The sequence below is a fragment of the Heloderma suspectum genome, chromosome 1 (genome assembly GCF_057233095.1).
Source record: "Heloderma suspectum isolate Gila_16-S chromosome 1, 16-S_ref, whole genome shotgun sequence".
NCBI classification, from domain to species: domain Eukaryota; kingdom Metazoa; phylum Chordata; class Lepidosauria; order Squamata; family Helodermatidae; genus Heloderma; species Heloderma suspectum.
This window is the reverse complement of record NC_139458.1, coordinates 350,922,125-350,943,910: the sequence shown is the minus strand read 5'-3', so window position 1 is coordinate 350,943,910 and position 21,786 is coordinate 350,922,125. Positions and strand designations below refer to the sequence as shown.

The 21,786-nt window shown below is 41.5% G+C and overlaps 1 protein-coding gene across 4 annotated transcripts in view; it reads right to left on the bottom strand.

The window, feature by feature from the left end:
* SCAF8 (SR-related CTD associated factor 8) overlaps positions 1-21,786 on the bottom strand; it is a 100,225-nt gene that overhangs the window by 2,522 nt on the left and 75,917 nt on the right. For 2 of the 4 annotated variants that reach the window (XM_084827874.1, XM_084827877.1), the window contains exon 21: positions 17,977-18,511. The exons of the other annotated variants lie outside the window; for them this stretch is intronic. The gene's annotated coding sequence lies outside the window, so the exon portion shown is untranslated. Of the gene's footprint in view, positions 1-17,976; positions 18,512-21,786 lie in introns of those variants that run through there. 4 annotated transcript variants of the gene reach the window in all.

Sequence of the window (21,786 nt, the reverse complement as noted above, 5' to 3'; positions counted from 1 at the left end):
GACAAAAGGAATAATTACTAATCATCACTGGACATGTGCTTTGAGTTTTTAAAAAAACAAATTCCTGAAAGACAGAGATGTCAACATTCAAAAGCAAATCTAGAGTACCTCTAGGTTAATAGTCAGCATTTTAGCATACTAACAAGAAATTGCAGAGCCTAATTATAGATACTGTTTGCCTCCTTTCAGCTAGTCAGGCTAAACTGAATAGTTATTTCTGCACGCTGAAATGACTTGCTGATATTTAACTGCATTTTCAGCTACTGGTCACAGTTGCTAGATTGAGACACATTTTCCACATTTTTCAGTTACAGATCTAAGTATATAGCTTAAATAATTTCAAAAAAATTATGATAGTCATATTTTAATTCAGTTAAGAGTACTGCATTGTTATAAAGACCATGAGATCAAGAAATACATTTTAACAGAGCTTGTAAACATTCCTAATATCATTGCTCCTATCAATTATGCTGATCACATCATTACACACTAATGCTTTACCTGAGTCACTTATATAATTGCTTTGTTTTCTCTATAGATTGAATGCACCTTTTAACACTGAACAAAATCACTGTGTATTGTATCTGGCTTGGAATTAATAACTGGTGGGGAGGTGTGTGATAGTGGATTTATGTGGGACACAAATGCTGGGACCTTGACTATGGTTATAGTACTCTGACAGCACAATCCTATACATATCTGCTCTGAAATAAGTCCCACTGAGTTCAATAGGGCTTACTCCCAAGTAAGTGATTACAGGATTGCAGCCTAAGCCACTCAGGAAATGCCCACGATTAGGGAGAGGTCCCTAATGTATTGATCCACCACATTCAAACCTGGCAAGCTATACTGTGCACGTGGCACAACTCACACCAGTCCACTGGAAAGCTGTGTGGCAGGCCAGTGGAATCATGGAAGGAACCATGCAGCCAAGGCAAAAACTTCTACTCTATATGGCTTCTCCTCCAGGCATTGCTGCCTGTACTTTCAGTTTTACACTAAAACCGTCAGTTTCACACTAAAATATCACAGTGGAAACATCAGAAGGTCCTGCTATGAAGTATTTGGGATAACCAGGGAGGGTTCCACCCTTAAAGGTGGCCTAGAAATAATTTTAGACAGATAAGTAACTGTCCCAGATGAAAAAAACCCTGCCAGACTTATTTTCCTACATGTTTCTTAGGCCGATTTACAAAGGGTGCCAATGTGCAGTGGGATGTGGGAGCAAGCTTTGGACTTGTGCATCCCAAATTCCATACTACCCCTTCACTGTTACCATGCCACTGGAATCACCCCAGAAAGCTTTTTTTTTTTAAAGTTCACAAAGAGACATAGGGTTGCTGGGTAGGACTGCATCCCTGCACAAGCTGGAAGCCCCCCCCCCCCCATCCCTCAGTTCCCTATGAATCACCCAGTCTTCAGGTCTGATAGGCTGCAAAATTTGTAGTTCAGAAGCCATCTTTTAAGGTGTAATCTGAACTCAGCCCTCAGAATCAGGTGGAGTAACACCCCCCCCCCCCAACATACATATATCCAAGGACCTAGCACTAATTTTATGGAAAGATATTCAAATGAAACTACAAAGGCATTTCATGTTCGGTCTAACAATCTAATCAACGCTTGACTGCAGAGTAAAACAGCCTAGGAAGCATTTTGCAGTACTGCTACAAGACTGGTCAAGAATAAACAGCGAGTGAATAATTCCCTTGGAAAGTTTAAACTATCTGAAACATAATCTGCAGAATATGTTTAAACAAATAGCAATCTTCCAACTCTCAGAAGAAAAATAAGATCCATTAAAAAAAACCATGCACTTAAAATACTGAAAAGTAATGCTGCACAGCACATTAAAATATTTTGGTTAATTTCCTGTTCAGAAAAATTGCTCCATAATGACAGCTTATGGTCTTACTTGACTCAATAAACACAGCTCTACAGTGCTTGTGTCAGCCCCTTTATTTCTGCATATTTCTGTATGTATGCAATTGCTATTTTTACCAGAGCTCACCTACTACTTTATAACTTCCCTCTTCTTTCTACCAAGGTTATAAAGTTCCTATGGTGCTCTTCTTGGGCATCACTGCCGGAGACAACTGACCCAGCCCAGTCCTATGATTCAAGGACAGTGTCCAGGTAGTTTAGAGGAGACAGAATCATAGAATCATAGGATTGGAAGGGGCCTACAACACCATCGAGTCCAACCCCCAGCTCAATGCAGGAAGCCCGATTCCCAGGTGGTCTCCCATCCAAGTACTAACCAGGGCTGACCCTGCTTAGCTTCCGAGATCAGACGAGATCAGGCGCATTTTTCAGCAGCTCAGATTTCCTAGGGATTTCTAATGAGCTGGTCTGAAAACTCAGTTTGGTCCCCAAATAAATAGCTAGAATTTTTATTCCCTACACGTGACAGATATATTCTCATTAACATTTGTCGTCCACAAATTGCTCACTGTTTTCTTTTGCCATTTCATAATTGGCAGCGGGATGGCGAGTCCCCCTCCTGTCTACCCCATCTGTTTCATTTTGAACAACACCTGCATCAGCGCCTTCATGTCACGAGTTTTCCCGCCCATGACTTCAAACTCTGGATTGTCTGTCCCCCAACAACCCAGAGTTCCGGGTTTGGACGTCACAATAAACAACTCAGGGATGGAATGTCCCTGGTTGTTCATTGCCGCTGGAGCAGGCAGGAAGATGGGAACCAGCACATGCTAATTTCTGCTGCATTTTCAACAACCCATGTTTAACAAACTGTGGGTTGTTGGTGACATGCGAACTGGGTCCAGCTTTTTTATCTGGAGATGTTGGGGTTTAAACCTGGAACCTTCTACATGCAAAGTATATGCTCTACATGTGAACGAGATCCCCAAAGGTGCTATAATACATTCAAAGCAACTTTTCTCATTATAGGACAATAATTAAAATGCTTGCATAGGCAGGTCTGGAGTATATACATATTCACTGATGGTGCAATCCTATGCATGCCTACTCAGATGTAAGTCCCAGTATGCTCTGGACCTTACTCCCAGGTAAGTGTGTATATAGTTGCAGCCTTAAATTCCCATTTATTTCACCTACTGGACACTTCCATTTAGTACAAAGTAGCCTTTTATCTTTAAGGATTTCCATTCATATTATTAGACATGTGCAGGGTTTTTCCAAAGATGTCATTTGTGAATTACGTTCTTTATATGTGCTCAACTACCAAATATTTTCCTACTAAAAACACAACCTGCCTCTAAGTGCTTTAATGAGGATAGCTAATGGTCTGTTGAGTTTGTCATAAAATTCATTCTATAGGAAATCCTGAAGATGTAAGAGGCACTTTAATCCTGTTTTAAATATGAGAAACACAACTAGTATATAGAATACTACCTATGCAGTCATCATCAATACAACGTAGAAATTCCAGAATATGGAATCCCACCAAGAGAAGACAAGAAAAGGGCTCTTGCGTCTTCTAAATACCACCAAGTTTGTATCAACCAAAAGGGATATGGTAATCCTGTCACTTGACTTCTGCAATGAGACCTATTGTATATAGAACTCCTATTGAAAATTCTTTGGCGGATACACCAGCAGCAGAACACAGAGGTGTGCATCCATTTGGGAGCACGTTATATCCTTCTGGTTCCAATTCAAGATACTGGATTTTAAATAAATCTCCTTGAGGGCCAAGTACATCAGAGACGTCCTTTTCTCCTGTTTCCTTGTGATTTTTGTGCAGGACGACTCTTGGTGGTGCTCACCTTTTAAGTTCAAAGGTTGAGGGCATGTAGAGAGACATTCTCAATTGTTACTGCTTTTAGAACTCATTTCCTCCAGAGGTTCTGCAAGACATGACTTCGCATATCTTTGGGAAGGGATGACGACTACTGGGGTGGGAGAGGTGAGCCTTTACCTAGCAGTGATAAGCAGGTCATTCTTTTAATGGAGGGTTAATTTTCATGTATTTGTTATGTGTGGCGCTTTTAAAATGTAGTTCTATTAATCACTGTTGGGATTTGTTGGTGCCTGTAGAAATAGCTGTATGAGCCTATACCTACTTTTTTAGGGTTTCATACTGCTCTCATCGTATAAGAGCACAATCAGAAGGGGAGAGGAACCAGTTTTCTGCTTGATTGTGCTGCAAATACGAGTTGTGGTACAAATACATGAGTTCAGGGTATTTTAGGTTTAAAACTGTAATATAGCTGAACTAGGTGGTATAAAACAAGGATGCATGCAGGCATCGGCCCACGTTTGGCTCTGAACCTGTTCACTGCTGGAATGTGGATCTTGATAACATCAGCCGAAGTAATGTGAAACTCAACAGGAAAATTTCCTGCCCCTGTTATAAAACATTTGTTAACTAATTGGGACATGCTCCTAGACCTTCTGGTCCCAGATTGACAGTGGGGACCAGAGCATATAACACTGATTCTGGCCCACTTGCATTGCCTGACTGTATGTTTTTGAGCCCAATTCAAGGTACTAGTTTTGACCTAGAAAGCCTTACATGGCTCAGGACCACAGTACCTGACAGAGTGCCTCTCCCAGTATGAACCTACCTCTACACTGTGATCAACATCTGCATGCCACCTCTGAGGAAGGCTTTGAGGATAGCAACAAGGGAGAGGGCCTTCTAGGTAGTGGCCCTCTGATTGTGGAATGCTCTCACCAGTGAGGTCCACCTGGCACCAACATTGACGTATTTTTGGCACCAGGATAATACTTTGCTCTACTCCTGGGTATTTGATGGCATATGATGGGGCTTTTAATGTTAATTTTTTATTGGGTTCTTGTAATTTTATTGTTAATTGTTTTCCGTTGCTTTGAACTGTATGTTAAAGGATTTTTATTGTTTTATCATGTTGTGAACTGCTTTGGCTTTTGGGAGGTATAGAAATATAATAAATGCAATGAATGAATGAAATGAACTATGCAATCCTATACATGTCTACTCAGAAGTAAGCTCAGGTAAGGGAGTATAGGACTACAGCCTTGGACCCCAAATTAAGTTATTTCAGAGTATTAGTGCATAATATTTTGAAACCATCTCTGCGGAACAATTGTGGCAAATGGTTATGTTGGAGGAATTGAAACAGATATTTCATAGTATTACAGTGCAGTCCACATGTCTACTCTCAGAAATAAGACCCACTGGGTTCTATGGGATATTTTGTTGTTCAGTCGTTCAGTTGTATCCGACTCTTCGTGACCCCATGGACCATAGCATGCCAGGCCTTCCTGTCTTGCGCTCTCTCCCGGAGTGTGCTCAAGTCCATATTCATTGCATCGGTGATGCTATCTAGCCATCTCATCCTCTGCCATCCCCTTCTCCTTTTGCTTTCAATCTTTCCCAGCATCAAGGTCTTTTCCAGGGAGTTTTATCTTCGCATTAGGTGGCCAAAATATTTGAGCTTCAGCTTCAGTATCTGTCCTTCCAATGAGAACTCAGGGTTGATTTCCTTTAGGATGGACTGATTTGACCTCCTTGCAGTCCAGGGGACTCATAAGAGTCTTCTCCAGCACCTCAGTTCGAAAGCATCGATTCTTTGGCGCTCAGCCTTCCTTATAGTCCAGCTCTCACAGCCATACATTGCTGGGAAAACCATAGCTTTGATTATACGAACCTTTGTCAGCAAGGTGATGTCTCTGCTTCTTACTATGCTGTCTAGGTTTGCCATAGCTTTCCTCCCAAGGAGCAAGCATCTTTTAATTTCATGGCTACAGTCACCGTCTGCGGTGATCTTGGAGCCCAAGAAAATAACATCTGTCACCGCTTCCATTTCTTCCCCTTCTATATGCCAGGAAGTGATGGGGCCAGATGCCATGATTTTAGTTTTTTTAATGTTGAGTTTCAAACCAGCTTTTGCACTCTCCACTTTCACCCTCAACAAGAGGCTCTTTAGATCCTCTTCGCTTTCTGCCATTAGAAAGAGTTCCTTGCAAGAGGAAAAAAGGCGGGGTATAAATACAATCAATCAATCAATCAATCAATCAATCAATCAGGGTGGTATCGTCTGCGTATCTGAGGTTGTTGATAATTCTCCCGGCAATCTTAATTCCGACCTGTGATTCATCCAACCCAGCATTTCTCATGATGTACTCTGCATATAAATTAAATAAGCAGGGCGACAATATACAGCCTTGTCGTACTCCTTTCCTAATTTTGAACCAATCGGTTGTTCCATGTCCGGTTCTTACTGTTGGTTCTTGACCCTTGTACAGGTTTCTCAGGGGACAGGTAAGGTCGTCTGGTACTGCCATCTCTTTCAGAATTTGCCAGAGTTTGTTGTGATCCACACAATCAAAGGCTTTAGCGTAGTCAATGAGGCAGAAATAGATGTTTTTCTGGAATTCTCTTGCTTTCTCCATGATCCAGCAAATGTTGGTGATTTGATATACTCTTAGGTAAATATGTATGGGATTGCAGGCCTATTCTGTGGTTCAGCAAAAAGGTTTCTGTTACCTTTTCTGGGGCAGTATGGACTGTCACAATTAGAAATGGGATTATGGGTGAGGGATGGAGATTTTGGGGATGGGTTTTGCTTCATGCTTAGGTGCAGCTCATCATTATGCTTAGAACTGATAAGAAATCTTCCTCAGTACCAAATGGAGTTGTGGTTTTGGGCATGTGTGTTTGGTTTTTGGGGGGACGGGGTGGGATCCTTCTGTTGTGGATTACTAATATGGGTCATCAGAACCTATTTGCTCCAGCTGGACTAACTATGAAGGGCTACATACCTAGATCACTTATGTTCTGTGCCAGGGGGCCAATGTAGCCTGAATTTACTTATTTATATCTGCATCTTGCCTTTATTCAACAGAACTCAATGAGGCATACACTGGGTTTTCAGGCAGTCTCCCATCCAAGCATTGACCAGACTCAGGCCTGCTTGGCTTCAACAAGGTTGCTGCATCATGTGCCTTCAGAGCATAGACCCATGGGGTTTAATGCAGGGGCACAGATACATGAGGATGTCTTCCTTTGGGAGGATGGAGGATGAGACTAAATGACTTCTGATCACATTCAGTCCTACATTTTTGTAACAGACTCCTTCCTCATATGAAAACTATGATGTGGGAATCCCAGGCTTAATATGAGCTTTGCATTGCCTAGGACTCTTTGAGCGTAGGATGAGCCGGGATATAAGATTTGTTTTCCATGTATTTTCTTCTACTGAAAATGGAATCAGTATAATCGGATCCCTTTTCAGTCTAGAATTAACAGTAATCATTTTAAGATGTCAGAGGAAAAATATGTGCTAGATAATCCTGGATAAAATTGTGGCAAGTGTGCTCTTCTCAGCAGACAAGCCCTTGAGGATGCTGAAAACAACTGGCTGTGTGAGCCCATCCATTGCTTCTTCAAAATGTAGCAGCCTGGTTGCTAGCTCAGTGGAGTTAATGGGTAGTATCCGACGGGGATACTGTGCTTACACAATTGGCATAGAGCTAGTATAAGCAACCTCTAGCGCAACATTAATAGCGCAAGTGGCGGCCCCATTGGATTCTGACCACTGGAATTACTGAACTTACTTTGCATGATCAGAAAGGTTTCAGGTTCAAGCTCCCTGGCATTTCCAGGTAGGGCTGGAAAGACCCCTGTCTGGGAGCTGCTGCCAGTCAGTGTAAACCAGAAAGGTAGATAATCCGGTGCTGTCCAGATGTTTTGGACTATGGCTCCCATAATCACTGACCCTTGGCCATGCTGGCTGGAGAACTGTAGTTCAAAGCAACTGGAAGGCCTGCCCCTAATGCGGACAATATTGAGCTTGATGGACCTATGGTATAAGGCAGTTTCCAATGTTGCTAAGTGCTTGCCGTCACGTTAATTTCTCTGTACATGGCACATATTGGGCATGTGCCAAAATGTCTTCTTCAGAAGATGCCAGTCAGAACATATTGTGAGTGGCTGAAAAACAACTCATTAGCTTATGGCAAAAAATAAATGTAAATAAAAGGTTTGAAAATGGCTTAAGCAATAAGTTATTTATTTTATTTTTATTTATTAATTACGTTTCTATATTGCCCAATAGCCAAAGCTCTCTGGTCAGTTCACAACAGTAAATGGAATCTCTTGTCGTAGTGGCAAACTTTCTTGCTTTTATAGAAGACCCACAACACCTATTCCCAATGAAATAATGTTATTAGTGTTAGTCATAATGATAATTTGTATTGTTAGAAAAAAGAAAAGAAACTAAAGATGCAATCCTATGTGTAGGCCTACAAGTCCCAGCATTCCCCAGCCAGCCGTGCTAGCTGAAGAGTGCTGGGAGTTGTAGGACTTTTTTCTCTCTGTCTAAAAGTGTATAGGATTGTACCCCAATATTGTCATTATCAGGATTATGAAAAATGTCCTTTCTAAATAACATACCAGTTGAACAAGTTAGTAGAGAAAAGGCTGGGAAAGTAACTGCTGGGATGCTATGATTTTAAAATGAAATGAACTGTGTGTGTGTGTTTTTTTTTTTTTATATTAAAGGAAATGACTAAGAGGGGATATAGCAGGTCATAACTGAAGCAGAAGGAGTAGGTGCAGGACTTAGTTTATTTTTCTTAAAACGAAAGTGTTCGGAGGTGTCTGATTAATTGCTGACAGGCAAGTTTGAAAGAAAGCAATGTACCTTTTCACAGCATGAATATCTAACTTGTTTAAATGTAATCCTAGGACGTTATTAAGAGAAATCGTATAGCCAGAAAAATAAAATTAAGTTAATAGCAAAGAGCTCCAGCAATGACTACCAGATGATGATCAGGAAATGTATCCCTATACGCTCCTTCTCAATGTATCCCTATACACTCCAATCAAAGAGGACAACAGAGAATCCATTTCACATGGATTTGTCTGAAAAGGAATTGTAGGGCATCTGGGGGTGTGGTTCAGAGTGCATCCTCAGTTTGCAACAAGTGCCAATTGTTCCCTGTAGCGTTTGAGAGGATAGTTTCAGTACAAACACTCCAGGTGTACGAGACCTACAAAACTGCACCAGACCCGTCGATTACAAAAGGTATAGTGACTAGTGGTACAATTATGCCAATTGGTTTTACAAAACAACAACTATAAACAGTCAGTCAAAATTTCAAAACAGTGCTATCAGTTATGCTTGTCAGTCTACAGAATCCTGGTGTGTTTCTGTTTCGACTCTATAAAGTCTCCTGTAGACATGGCATGTTCAATAACGAATTGCAGTAACTGATAACGCTGAAGAAGAATTTCGCTTCCTGAGTGGACAAATTCTTTCAGTGGTATACTGGCCTATGAAGGCAAAATAGCCTCCTTTATCTGTGGGTTAGGAGTGAGGTAAACCCTCTAAGTTTTTCCAGGTCACCCTTCTCAGAATGTGTAGATACTCTCGAGACCAGTCACCAAACAGATAGTAGATGCTGCCCCAGGTCTACAGGAGTACCCATGAAGACGGTATAGAGTCGAAACAGAAACACACCAGGGTTCCATAGGCTGATGAGCATAACTGGTGTCATTGTCTTGAAATTTTGACTGTTTATCATTGTTGTTTTGTAAAATCAATTGGCATAATTCCACCACTAGTCACTATACCTTTTGTAATCGAGTGGTCTGGTGCAGTTGTGTTACACCTGTAACACCTGGAGTGTTTTTACTGAAACTGTTATTGGGGACCTGGTCCTTTTTGAGAGGACACCATAGAATGATCATTCAGATAGTAATTTCAGACAAGCAGTATTTCTGGCATTAGTCATCCTCTCACTGAAGGATCATGGGGTTGTAGCCAACCCTGAATACCCACCAACTCCCCTCAAGCTGCTTGAATCTGTTCCCATCTCAGTGTCACTTTACAGATATCTGAATCTGGCCTCTTGCACTTCTTCTTATATTCTGCCAAGTTATTTTAAGATGCTTAATTAAAATCAACAACAATAATGAAAAGAACAACAAGTGTCTAACAGCCCAATCCTGTTGCCAGCATGTCCTATTGACTGGGTGCTAACCAGAGCCATGTAGTGCACCAGTCTTACACACACACACACACACACACACGTGCTTCTACAGTGAGATAGTGGGATTCCTTTCAACTCCAATATATCCCTGAAATCCTTTTTGATAGTAAATGGATTTGCCTGGCAGAACAACACCTGCCACTGCAGGTGTTGCTCTGCCTGCCAATGAGATTCCTCTTCTTGAAGTAGCAAAGACTACTGTTTATACTGACAAAGAATCACAGAGTTGGTGGGGAGATCGTAGGCCATTTATTCCCAAGCCCTCTGCTTCATGCAAGAAATTCAGACTTAGAGCATGGAGGTCCAGTCTGTGTTTAAAGACCTCCAGCAAAAGCGGTTTTGGAGGATCAAGTATAAAACTCCAAACAAGCTCACAACCACCCAGTGGAAATTACAATCTACCTTGCAATTGACCACCAACTGCCATATGAAACAGAACAGGAGAGCAAGGGAGGCTCAGGGAGGCAAAGACTGCCTCAGAGCCTCCTCCAGCTGGACCATCCTCTCCCCAACACACGGCCAATTAATCTGAATTGTATTGTGGGAAGTAACCCAAGGACATGGATTTTCAAATTGTTTTACTGTGATTGTTATTAATGTAGTTTGAGCCTTGGAAGGATTATTTATATATTTGATTAACACCCCACCTTTCCACCAAAAATTTAATAAAATGGCACACAAGGCAGCTTAGCAATAATAAAAACAAGATTAAAACTTAATTTTTGTATCCTTAAAGGCAGGAATATAAATAATTCTAATAAGGTCTGTATCATATGAAGAGGTCATCCATGCCTTGGACAGCTCAGTTTTAATAAGCATACACACACACAAACAGCTAGAGAGCAGAAACACTTTCTGTTTCTGGGCTAGCCAGACAATCCCTCCTAAATAGAATTTTGTAAAGGATTGTACCAAAACTAGTCCTGGTGTAGCCATAATAGCATGATACAAGGGATGTAGCATAGGCTTGCTGCAGGGGTGATAGCTGTGCTTAAGGAGTGTGGGTGGGGGAGAGATTGTTACTGCTTCTTATTTATTAAACAGCAGAGAAATGTGCATCAGTGCTGGAGAAAGTAAGCATGGGATTTAGAGAGCTAAAAAGAGATTAAGGCTGCAATCCTGTGTATGTTTAGATAGAAAAAGGACCAACAGCACCCAGCATGCCCCAGCCAGCCATGCTAGCTGGAGCATGCTGGGAGTTGAATGACGTTTTCTGTCTAAACATGCACAGGATTGTGCCTTAAAGCAGAGAAATGTGACCTAGCAAAGAAGTGCTAGGGAGGAAAGAGGTGCATGTTTGTTCACTCCTTGTGTTGTTGTTTTAAAGGTATGCAGGAGCTCTCCTTTAAAGCCTCTCTCTAAAGACTTTTAAAATCTGTTTTTATTGTGTTTTTTGCTGTGTTTTTATTGCTTTTTAAGACTGTATTAGTTTTTATTATGTGTTTTATTACTGCACACTGTCTTGGGAGGGCTTCTGCCCTGAAAGGCGGCCAAGAAATATTTTAAATATAGATTTTAAAGAATAATCTTGAAAATGTCATTATGATAGTACAGGCTGGTATGGGTTAGATTTGAGTTGCTAATCAACACTGATGTCATGGGTACTACGCAATATATGTTTGGGACACCTGCACAACTTCATTCCATGCTGCACTCGTGGCTGCAACCAACATGCTATCAAGGCAGAATGCCACATTTTCTTGGCAACAAAACATCATGGATTGGATGGTGAGTAAGTACAACTGTGGCACTATTTTAGGAAAGTTGTTTGGATCCCTGAGTGACAATAACTGAGTGACAACAACCAGGCATTTGTTGCTCGCTAAAACTGATTATCTGGAAAAGCCATTGGAGCCTAGCCCAGGTCACACTAAACCTAAGGCAGAAATATTAATTAAAATCTAAACCTTTCCCCAAAAGTTCTGTAACTCTCACAGTCCGATAAGAGTCCAATAAAAGAGAAACACGTTCAGTGTATGATACACTTATAGGTTTATATCCATCTGTATATAATGAGTATTATTTATTTGATATGACACAGAAATCCACTAAGTAAGGTATGTATCCCATCTAAGGTAAGATATGCACAGGAAGCAAATGAAGGTACGATGGTTGTCATGTTACACTTTTTTTTAATAGCAAGGTTAAGGGCAGTGCATACTGAGGATCTCCCACCAAAATTCTTTCTCTTAGTTCTAGAAAGTTCCAAATGTTGCTCTGACCAGGCACAGAACCCATATGTGGGATAGCACAGACACCATGAAGAAGTAACTTTTCAGTGGGAGTTGCCTCTGGGTCATGGCTCGCAACAGAGCACATCCTTTACATGATGAAGGTCCCAGATTCCATCTGTGGGAATACTAGTTAAGAAGAACTCAAGCAGCAGGGCTAGGAAATACCTTGAAGAGCTGCTTCCACTCACAGTTGACAATACCGGGCAAATGTCTAACTCACAAAAGGCACACAAAGCAAGAAGCCAGCCATGCAAAGGCTCTTTTCATCTGAAGGACTCTGAAATGATCCACTAGTTCATTTGATCCACTAGATTGTTGTTGATGCGTCCTACGGAAAGACGCATACAAAGTGTTAAATAATTAGGGCAACTTGGCTACAAACTCTAGGTACTCACGGTTAACTATGCTGTTGGGCATAACAACTAACTACGATTGACACAAATAACTGGAGGGAGCAATCCTATGTCCCCTAGACAGCATCTGTGGGGACATAGGGTTGTTCAGTTTCCTGACTCCAAGCTTGTAGACAAGGCTCTGAGCTCAGAGCTAGGGAACTGCGCTCCCCACCCCCTCCTCATCCCCCTTGTAGCCAGCATGGAGAGAACTGCGCCAACTACCTCTCTGTGCTCTGAAAATGGAGCATGGAGATGGGGAAAGGGGGGCATTCCCAGGGGCAGGGTGGAGAGGAGACTGGGGTGGCTGCATTATGCTGTTTCCTATGGCCGCCCCAGCCTCCTTCCCTCCCTCTCCAAGGTGCCACTGCTAGACGGGTGAAATTGCATCTAGCAGAAATGCAGGGTGGGCTGGACCGTGGAGGTGAAGATCACCTCTGTGCTGCTCCCACTCTGCATAGGATTTCCGTCAGCCTCCGAGTTCAGAGGCTGACGGGAATCGGGATAGGATTGTGTCCTGATTGTCTTAACCCTGATGTGTTGAACAATTTATTGAGTGCTTTGGATGGGCTGTATTAAGGTGCAATAATACAGTAATAGTATTGGGAGCAGCACAATATTATTACATTGGGTTGTATCCCTGAGCATTAGCAAGTGGAAGTTTCCCCCTCCTCTGTACAACCCCCATGCCCCTCCCAATCTGCTCTGGAGGGTTAGGGGACCCTCCTGAACAGATTTGGAAGGCACAGGATGCAGAGGGAAAGCGAGCAAGGGGAAGTCCTGTTGTGTGAGTGGAAGCTCGCTCACATGACATTGGATTTAAGCCATTACATTAGGTGGTATGGTTTATTATGGAGATGGTATTTGATCTGTTTTGGATGCATCTGCACTCTCCCTAAAGAACAAAGTTTGCAGCTTGGAATGCTTTTAGATCAATTTTTTTTTTCATGAAAAAAAAGCATCCATGGGTCCACTTTTCAGCAACTTCAGCTGGTATGCCAGTTGTGACGTCTTCTGGGAAAACACCATCTTGTCAAATTTATCCATATCTGGATAACATCCAGATAGAACTAATGCTGCAAGTTGTACGCAAGGCTGCCTATGAAAAGCTTATGGATGCTGGAATTGGTTCAGAACATGGTGGCCAGATTAACTGGTACTTGCCATAGAGATCACAGTTAACCAGTGTTGAAAGATCTTCACTGGGCTTCTGGCTTGTTTCTGGAGGCCACTGGAAGTGCCCATACATAGAGATCATCTGCTGGGGCCCAGAGGTTAGTGAGCGGCTACCAGGGACAGCACTTTTCTATGGTGGTGCGCCAAGGACTGTGAAATGCCCCTCTTACACATATCTGCCTGGGACCTATTTTGAGCTTTTTAGATGCTAAATGAACATTTTTATTTACTAATGCTTTTGGTAGGTTTTAATTGTGGGCAGCTGATTTTTAAAACAATCTGTGTAGTGTTGCTGTTTGAATTTATATTTGCATTATATTTTGATTAAGTTTTATCCTGAGCTTTGCATTAGTTTTTAATTTTTGAAAGCCACTTTGAACTTCAGTTTGACGACAATACAGAACAAAAATCTTAAAATAAAATAATGTATTTCGGCAAAGGGTACCTCGCCTCATTTACATGTTCGATTTTCTTCAGTCTCCAGATTTAGAAACTACTGAAGATTTTAATTAAAAAAATCAGAACCTTATCTTCTGCTGATTCTTCACTAGGTTTTACATAGGAACGTATTCACTTAGAAGAGTCTGTGCCTGACATCCGGTGGAATACCATGGGGTCAAATGTTATTACATGTTTAAATGTCATATGGGTCTTCAAATGGCATTGTGTTCTTTGAAGTAGCTTTGTATCTTTTAAAATGAATCCAAAGCATTTACAAGAAACTAAATCAGTTTGCAAGTTACATCGTGCCAGTATAAGAACAGCTTATTCTAAAACACTCCACAGAACGGTCTCTAAAATAATCATGTTGTGTGAACCAAGACAAAAGACAAACTGCGGGGGGGAATTATTAAGATAGAAAACATTATATTGCAGGGTCAGGTAACTAGATTCTGAACATGTCAATATACTGATAAAGCTATAAGCCAAGGGGCAACAGCACATGTGATCAAATGTGAGAGTTTCAGTGCTGGCATGAGGGCATGACGGATGGTCTAACAGCAGTGTCGGGCTCATGCCCCTGCTGTGGCACACCTGATCCACACAAGGACAGAAGGGAAGGGTTTTCTCTACTGCTGGATTAGGTGATGTCCTTCGGGCTTTCTGAACAGGCCAGTTTTTATAATGAAGGATAGGAGCATGCCAACAAGCTGGGCAGCCACTACTATCTTTGTTTTTCTCATCAGATAGGATCAGGCCTTTTCCTTCAGAAGTGTAAGACACTCCTTGCACCTTTCCATAAGACTGAACTAGCAGTGACATTTGACTGAATAGCTACAGCTGTGATGGGAAGACGCTGACTCTATCCCCATTGAAGCAACCACAGATTCAGATAACCAGTGTGTGTGGCGATGATTACAGGACTGTGTTATTCAAAAATGGTTTGCTCTACTATACAACATGCACATTTTTAAGCTAACTTTCTTTATTGCTCCATTCTAAAAGTTAGTCTAAAAATTCGCATATTATAGGAAGCATATTTACCTGTACTGTGTGTGATAAAGCAAGTCAACACCCCACCCTGAATATGCCTACTGTTTTATCTGACTGTAGTTTCCAGCACAACGTTGCTGAACACTGGAATATCATCGCATTTTTTGGTATCCCATCTACGTATATAGCTGTTGGTTGGCCCCATCCAAAGCATTTCTGCACTGGTTTAAGTAAACAGTAACATTAGGCCTCCAACTGTATATATGCTTAGCCTAGGAATTAGACATTGAACACAGAAGTACTTACTTAAGAGCAAACATGCATATGAGTAAATATGCACAGGTCTGCAATTCTTAGCATACTTATTTAGGAATAAATCCCAGAGGTATCAGTAAGCATTACAGCTCCATCTATGCCTATTTCCTCAGAAGTTAAGTCCCACTTTGTTCAACAGCCTTCTTTCCCAGAGAAGTATGCATAGCGCATTAACTTCTGAGTAAGTGTTATTAGGATCAGGTTGTTAAGATAAAAGGACCTAGCACATGGTTGGTGCTAAACAAAAGTTTCAGAATAATAGGAAATAGGTGGCTACTTTTTTCAATTCTGTGTTAGGAGCAGAATTTTTCAAGTGCAAAATTTGAAATAGTGTTCATAAGGTACAAAAGAAAAGATGATCTGTTCCAATATTTAAAGTCTAGTTTTATTGAGACAATACACTGGCGTATGTCATTAAAACTTTTATTTTAGGCACCATCTAGAATACAGACTTTTTAACAGAACGACATAATACAGTTTCAAGTTAATGTAAAATGAAAGCAGATGAGATATAAATGCAATGGGGTTTTTTTAAAGATGTATACAGATTCAAAATAACTCTTGCAGTTTTTGTTGTTCTTTTTGAATCCACATCATTATGTCTCAAAAACTATAGACTTCATCGACATCAAGTGTAAATGGTTCTGAATTGTAATAGGATTAGGACTAAGGTTTTGCTTCAAGGCCAATTAAACCTACATTTTAAGTCCTACAACCAAACTAAAGATCACAGCATGCAGGTGGAAGAAAGACAAGCTGTTAGGCCAGCTATCTAAAACAGACCATGGAGTTTTGCTTGTTGTGTTGCTTGCACAATAAAATCTCAATTGCCTAATATCTATGAAGGATAAAGTGAGTAGGATTCTGCAGCTAGTAGATAACCCTCTGAGCTGTTTTCAACTCTATTATTCTGTTCTCTATTCTACACTTAAATATAATCCAAATCACACTAAAGTCAGTGGAAGTCCCTCTCTTATATGGAACTGGAATAAAACAATACTCCACATTTATATACATCTCAAATGTTCAAAGACCATCCCATGTTGTAAGCTAGGCCAATATTATTATCACCATACTGAAGATGAGATGCTGAGAGAGAGTGGCTTGGCTAATACCACCTAGGTCAGGAGTGGGCAACTTGTGGCCCTCTAGATGTTTTGGCCTACATCTCCCATGATCCCTCTACATTGCCTATGATGGCTAGAACTGATGGGAGTTGTAGGCCAAAACATCTGGAAGGCCATAAGTTGTCCACTTTGACTTATGGATTTCAGATTGAGGTGAGATGTGAGCCTGGGACCTGCAGCCTTACAGCTTCCATAATTAGCCACTATGGGTGCAATCCTATGCATGTTTAGACAGAAAAGAGTTCTACAACTCCCTGCATCCCCCAGCCATCATGGCTGGCTAGGGAATGCTGGAAGTTGTAGGACTTTTTTCTGTCTAAACATGCATAGGATTGTGCCTTAAGCTACACTGTTCTGCAGTGACAGGAGGGGACTCACTGAATGATCTGGTTGTGTGATCTCAACACTTTGAAGGTGGGACTGGACAGATAATAAAGATAAAGTCTTGAAAATGCTGAAAATGTCTCAACTGTAATGTTTTCTTAAGTCTCACTAGAATTTTTTTGTGACAAGATGAGCTATAGAAATTGTATCTGGAGGTCCCTTCTAAGAGAACCAATGAGGTCTCTTTGAAGTCAAATGGATATTTTTTAAAAACTTTGTTAACACTAAATGATGGGGTGCTCTATTGACATATTCTTCTAACACAACACTATGTTATAAATGCAGGTTTCCATGGGCATAGTAACTATTTCTAGTTCATGGCTAAATTCTTTGTCTCTGAACCTCATCACTTTGTCTGTGAAATTAGCATTTTATGACTGGCCATGTCACAAAATGGCAGCCATTTTGTGAATGGGGAAGCAACCCCCATGGCAGCCATTTTGTTAGAGCGTCTATGACACACACTCAAAATTCCAAATGTGTCCATTGACCTCAAAAGTTTGGGGACTAGCATCTATTATGCACATAGTACTGTACTGTGCAGGGCTGACCCAAGAGATTTTGCTACCTGAGCAGGAGCAACAAATGGCTCCCCCTCCCCTCACCAATTTGAGGTGCATGGCCATATTATTTTGACACCTGTGAGAGAAAATCCCATAAGCATCTCTCCATCCCCCTGGAAGTAAAAATACATTAATCACAAATTCAATAACTGTCCATTTGCTACACTTTCATAACACCCCACATCTGCTGCCTGAACAAGCCATCTCACTGCCTAATGATAGGGTCAGCCCTTTTGTCCTGCCCCACAAAAAAACAGATGTGCAGAAAATCTTGAAACTCATTAATAAATGCATGTTGCACCAGGTGACCCAGGCATCAGAGTCTTCACAACTCCCTTTTGACCAATACTTGTTTCTTGTTTTAGTTCTTGCTTCTTTCCTTTTTCTTGATCTTCTTCCTTCTCAATTGTGGTATGCTTCAGAATCTTGGAACGATGAGAGAGAGTAAAGAGACGGATCCCAAGTCATTTAATCAATCTTGCAGTTAGCCATTTGCCGGGTGGTGGTGGTGAGAATAATAATTACTTCCAGTAATGTGAAAAGCTAGCCAAATGCTCCAATCAAGCTACCGTGTGTGTGTGTTCGCGTGTGCGCGTGCACCAGAATCTGTTCTTGTACTTATCTGTAAGCTAGACGAAATATGTGAGAAATGACATTTTATTGTGAAATAGATTTCACTGTGTTAATAGCCTGTAATCCTTACGAACCGTTTAGTGATCTAGCAAGTCCCAACATGGAGGATGGTTGCTAGACGCTCTGATTCAGTGTGCCTGACACTCATGAGCTCATCTAAAAGCAGTGTCAGTTCTTGAAGGCTCAGCAGGCTCAGGGCAGCGACACTTTGTTAGGAGTCCAAGTTAAACCTCACAGAATGGTTTTTTTGTGCCCAACTTCTCCACTCTGGTTTTGTGCAACACCTGCAGCTGAAGAAGCATCAGAGAGATTCATGTAACACCAACCTGCCCAGAATCCCCCACCCCATACCCCAACTGCACACACATGAGAACGAGCTCCAAAGTCCTTAACGCTGTACTGAGGAAGTGGAGGTGTCCAGTCAGGTCAGACGCAGCGTACAAGATGAGCGGAACAGGTATGCTCCTGCCCCATGGCAGGGCTGGGGAAGAAAGGCATCATGTGGCAAACTATGTAGAATCAACAATGACAAAGGAAGCCTAGGTTACAATCCTCATGCAAGGTTAGGCATTGGGATCCCAGACCTAAGAGAGCTAACAGTACAAGCTGAAGAACAGACACTAAGAAACCAGGAAGGCTGAATTCAGGAAGGGCTAATACGTCAAGTACAAGATTAACAAAATGTTGGGAGTGCTAGTGCAGCGTCAAAATGATGAACTGGAAGGGGGGGGGTCAGTCATTTGGAGACCTTAAAGGCACAATCCTACATGTGTTTAGACAGAAAAAGGACCTACAACTCCCAGCAATGTTGGGAGTTGTAGGACCTTTTTCTGTCTAAACATGCATAGGATTGTGCCCTAAGTGAGACCCGTCAGTCCCATTACGTAAAGGGAGTCTACATTCTTCAGGAAGAGGAAAATGCTGCTCTCCACCTGTGGTAGAGCAAAATACTTGACACCCTCTCACTAAAATCCAAGGGAGCTACCATCTTCCCCACTATGGCGAGATGTACTGATCTCAGAAGCTAAGCAGGGTCAGCCCTGGTTGGTACTTGGATGGGAGACTGCCTGGGAATCAGGCTTCCTGCACTGAGCAGGGGGTTGGACTCGATGGTCTTGTAGGCCCCTTCCAACCCTATGATTCTATGATCTCTAGGGTGAGGGCGCCTCAAGTTGTTTGGAGGAACTTCCTCTAGTCATGGCAAAAAGAGAATGACTCCAAATTGCTGGAATTAATCATTAATCAAGGAGTTGCAAATTCTACACATTTTTGGACTGAGTACTTACATAGGAAAACAAACAAACACAGGAACACCTGTGTTAGTAATTTCTAAAGATTCTGATATAGTGTATATCTACGTACACAGTGTATATCTATGTACACAGATAACAAGCGAATATGATCTATAAATATCCCAGACTTCTGGTGGGATGTCGTGTGGCAGATGGTAGCCCTCAGGATAAAACTGAGGGAAAGGGAAACAGGCTGGATGTACTGCAAGGCTTCAGTGACTATGCATGCCTGCATTTTTATATAATTGGTGCTGATATAGTGGTTGTGATGGTTGTTATTGTTGTTATTATTGCTATTATTATCATCATCATCATCATCATTATTTTATGAGTGGACATAGCACCTTACAGAGTTACATAGGCAATGCAGATAGGTCTCTGCTACCAAGGAGCTTACAGTCTACAATAGACAGTGGAGTAACTGCCTCATCTGTGGTATACTTGGGAGGGAGATAATGTCAAGGCTGGGAGGATACAATGTAGGCAACTGCCATTCATTATATATACTTAACACTGAAATCCTATGATCACATCCCTGGGAGTAAGCCCCAATCAACACAGTGATCTTACATCTGAGCAGACATGCATAGGATTGTGCTGCAAAGCTAGGCTACAGGTGGGAATATGTGCAATACATTATCACACACATATACGTATGAAGGCTGGCAATAGAGAATGTATTATTTATTATTTGGAGAAGCATGAAAGCCTTTTATCTAATCTTGCTACTCTTAAGCAAAATAGGACTTATCTCCTGTGAATCAAAAATACAAGTTTCTGCTACCGTGCAATTTTACACAACAAATTGCTAGTAATGACAGATAGCAAGAAGGCATCCAACTGCCTGGCAGCATCTATTTAAAAAGCAAATAATGAAATTCAAATTGCACGAAATGGATAGCTTTGCCAGCCAACTTCTCATTAATTCTGTTTCTTTTGGACTGTGGTCCTTCCACAAGATTCACTTATACAGACAACCAATAAAACCTTACAAATGTTAAAACTCTGCCCTCTTTCCTACCCTATCTCCCATTGCCAAAAGCCAATGGAAATAATAAGCAAGTCTTACAAGGTTTTTGGAAGATGCTCAGATTTTGGTTAATCTTTTTTGGAAAGGGATTCCAGAGTTTACAGGCAGCTCCTGAAGACAACTCCTTCCACCCCTTGCTGTCCTAAATCCTGACACATGAATACTAAACTTAAGTGGACACAATGAATCAAACTTAGGAATCATTTATACTGTACTTTAGTTGTGTGATTACCACTGCCTCCAGTTACTCCCAAACTGCTCCCGACAATTTTACATCTTCTACTTATGTGACTAGAGCAGGATGCATGCTTTCATACTATAGTAGCAGTATCTAAGCCATTAAGGGTGCCTCCAAACTCGGAGGCTGACACCTATCCAATGCAGGCCTGCTGGAGCACAGAGTTGATCCTCACCTCTGTGCTCTGGCCACCCTGCATTTTCGGCTAGATGTGCGATTTTGCGCATCTAGCCAGGGACTTTGGAGCATGGTGGGGAAGCTGTGCAGCGCGCAGGAAGCCTCTGGCTTCTGCAGTCTCCCCCCCTCCCCGGGGACTGCCCTCTTTTCGTCCTCTCCATGCTCCACTTCCAAGCACGGAGAAATAGCCGGCGCAGAAACAACCATGCAGCTACGAGGGGGTGGGGAGGACGGTTTCTGGGAACCAAGCTTGGAGCCAGGGCTCCAACCTTGGTTCCCAGAAACCAAAAAATCCTGTGGCCCTCTAGATGGTGTCTAGTGGCCATAGGATTGCTCCCTCCAGGGATATCTAATGAGAGTGATATGTAACCAAACAATCCACTCTTGGACATGTAAACGGAAGATTTAAATACTTTGGGGAATGGTTTGGGAACACCATACTGTTGGCAGCAACCACACAGCTCCAGCTTAATGTATAAATACGGCCTTTGAAAGTGCAGTGGAACAGTGTGCAAGCTTTTTAGGGCTTATAGATCATAAATAGCACATTCTGGATCGCAAGTGGAAAGCTGTCATACTGTTACATGAAATAACTGTTTCACCTGTACATGTGAAATAATTGTGAATAATAATTGTGAAACAATTATTTCATGTGCAAGTGAAATAACTGTTTCACTTGCACATAAAATAATAGTTTCACATAATTGTTATCAAACTAAACGTTAAAATATTTCATGTTTCACTGTTCATATTCACCTGAATTTTCAATGTGAAAGAATTTCATCTTTTCTGAGTAGGAGATCTAATGCTAATAATCTGTCCTATCTG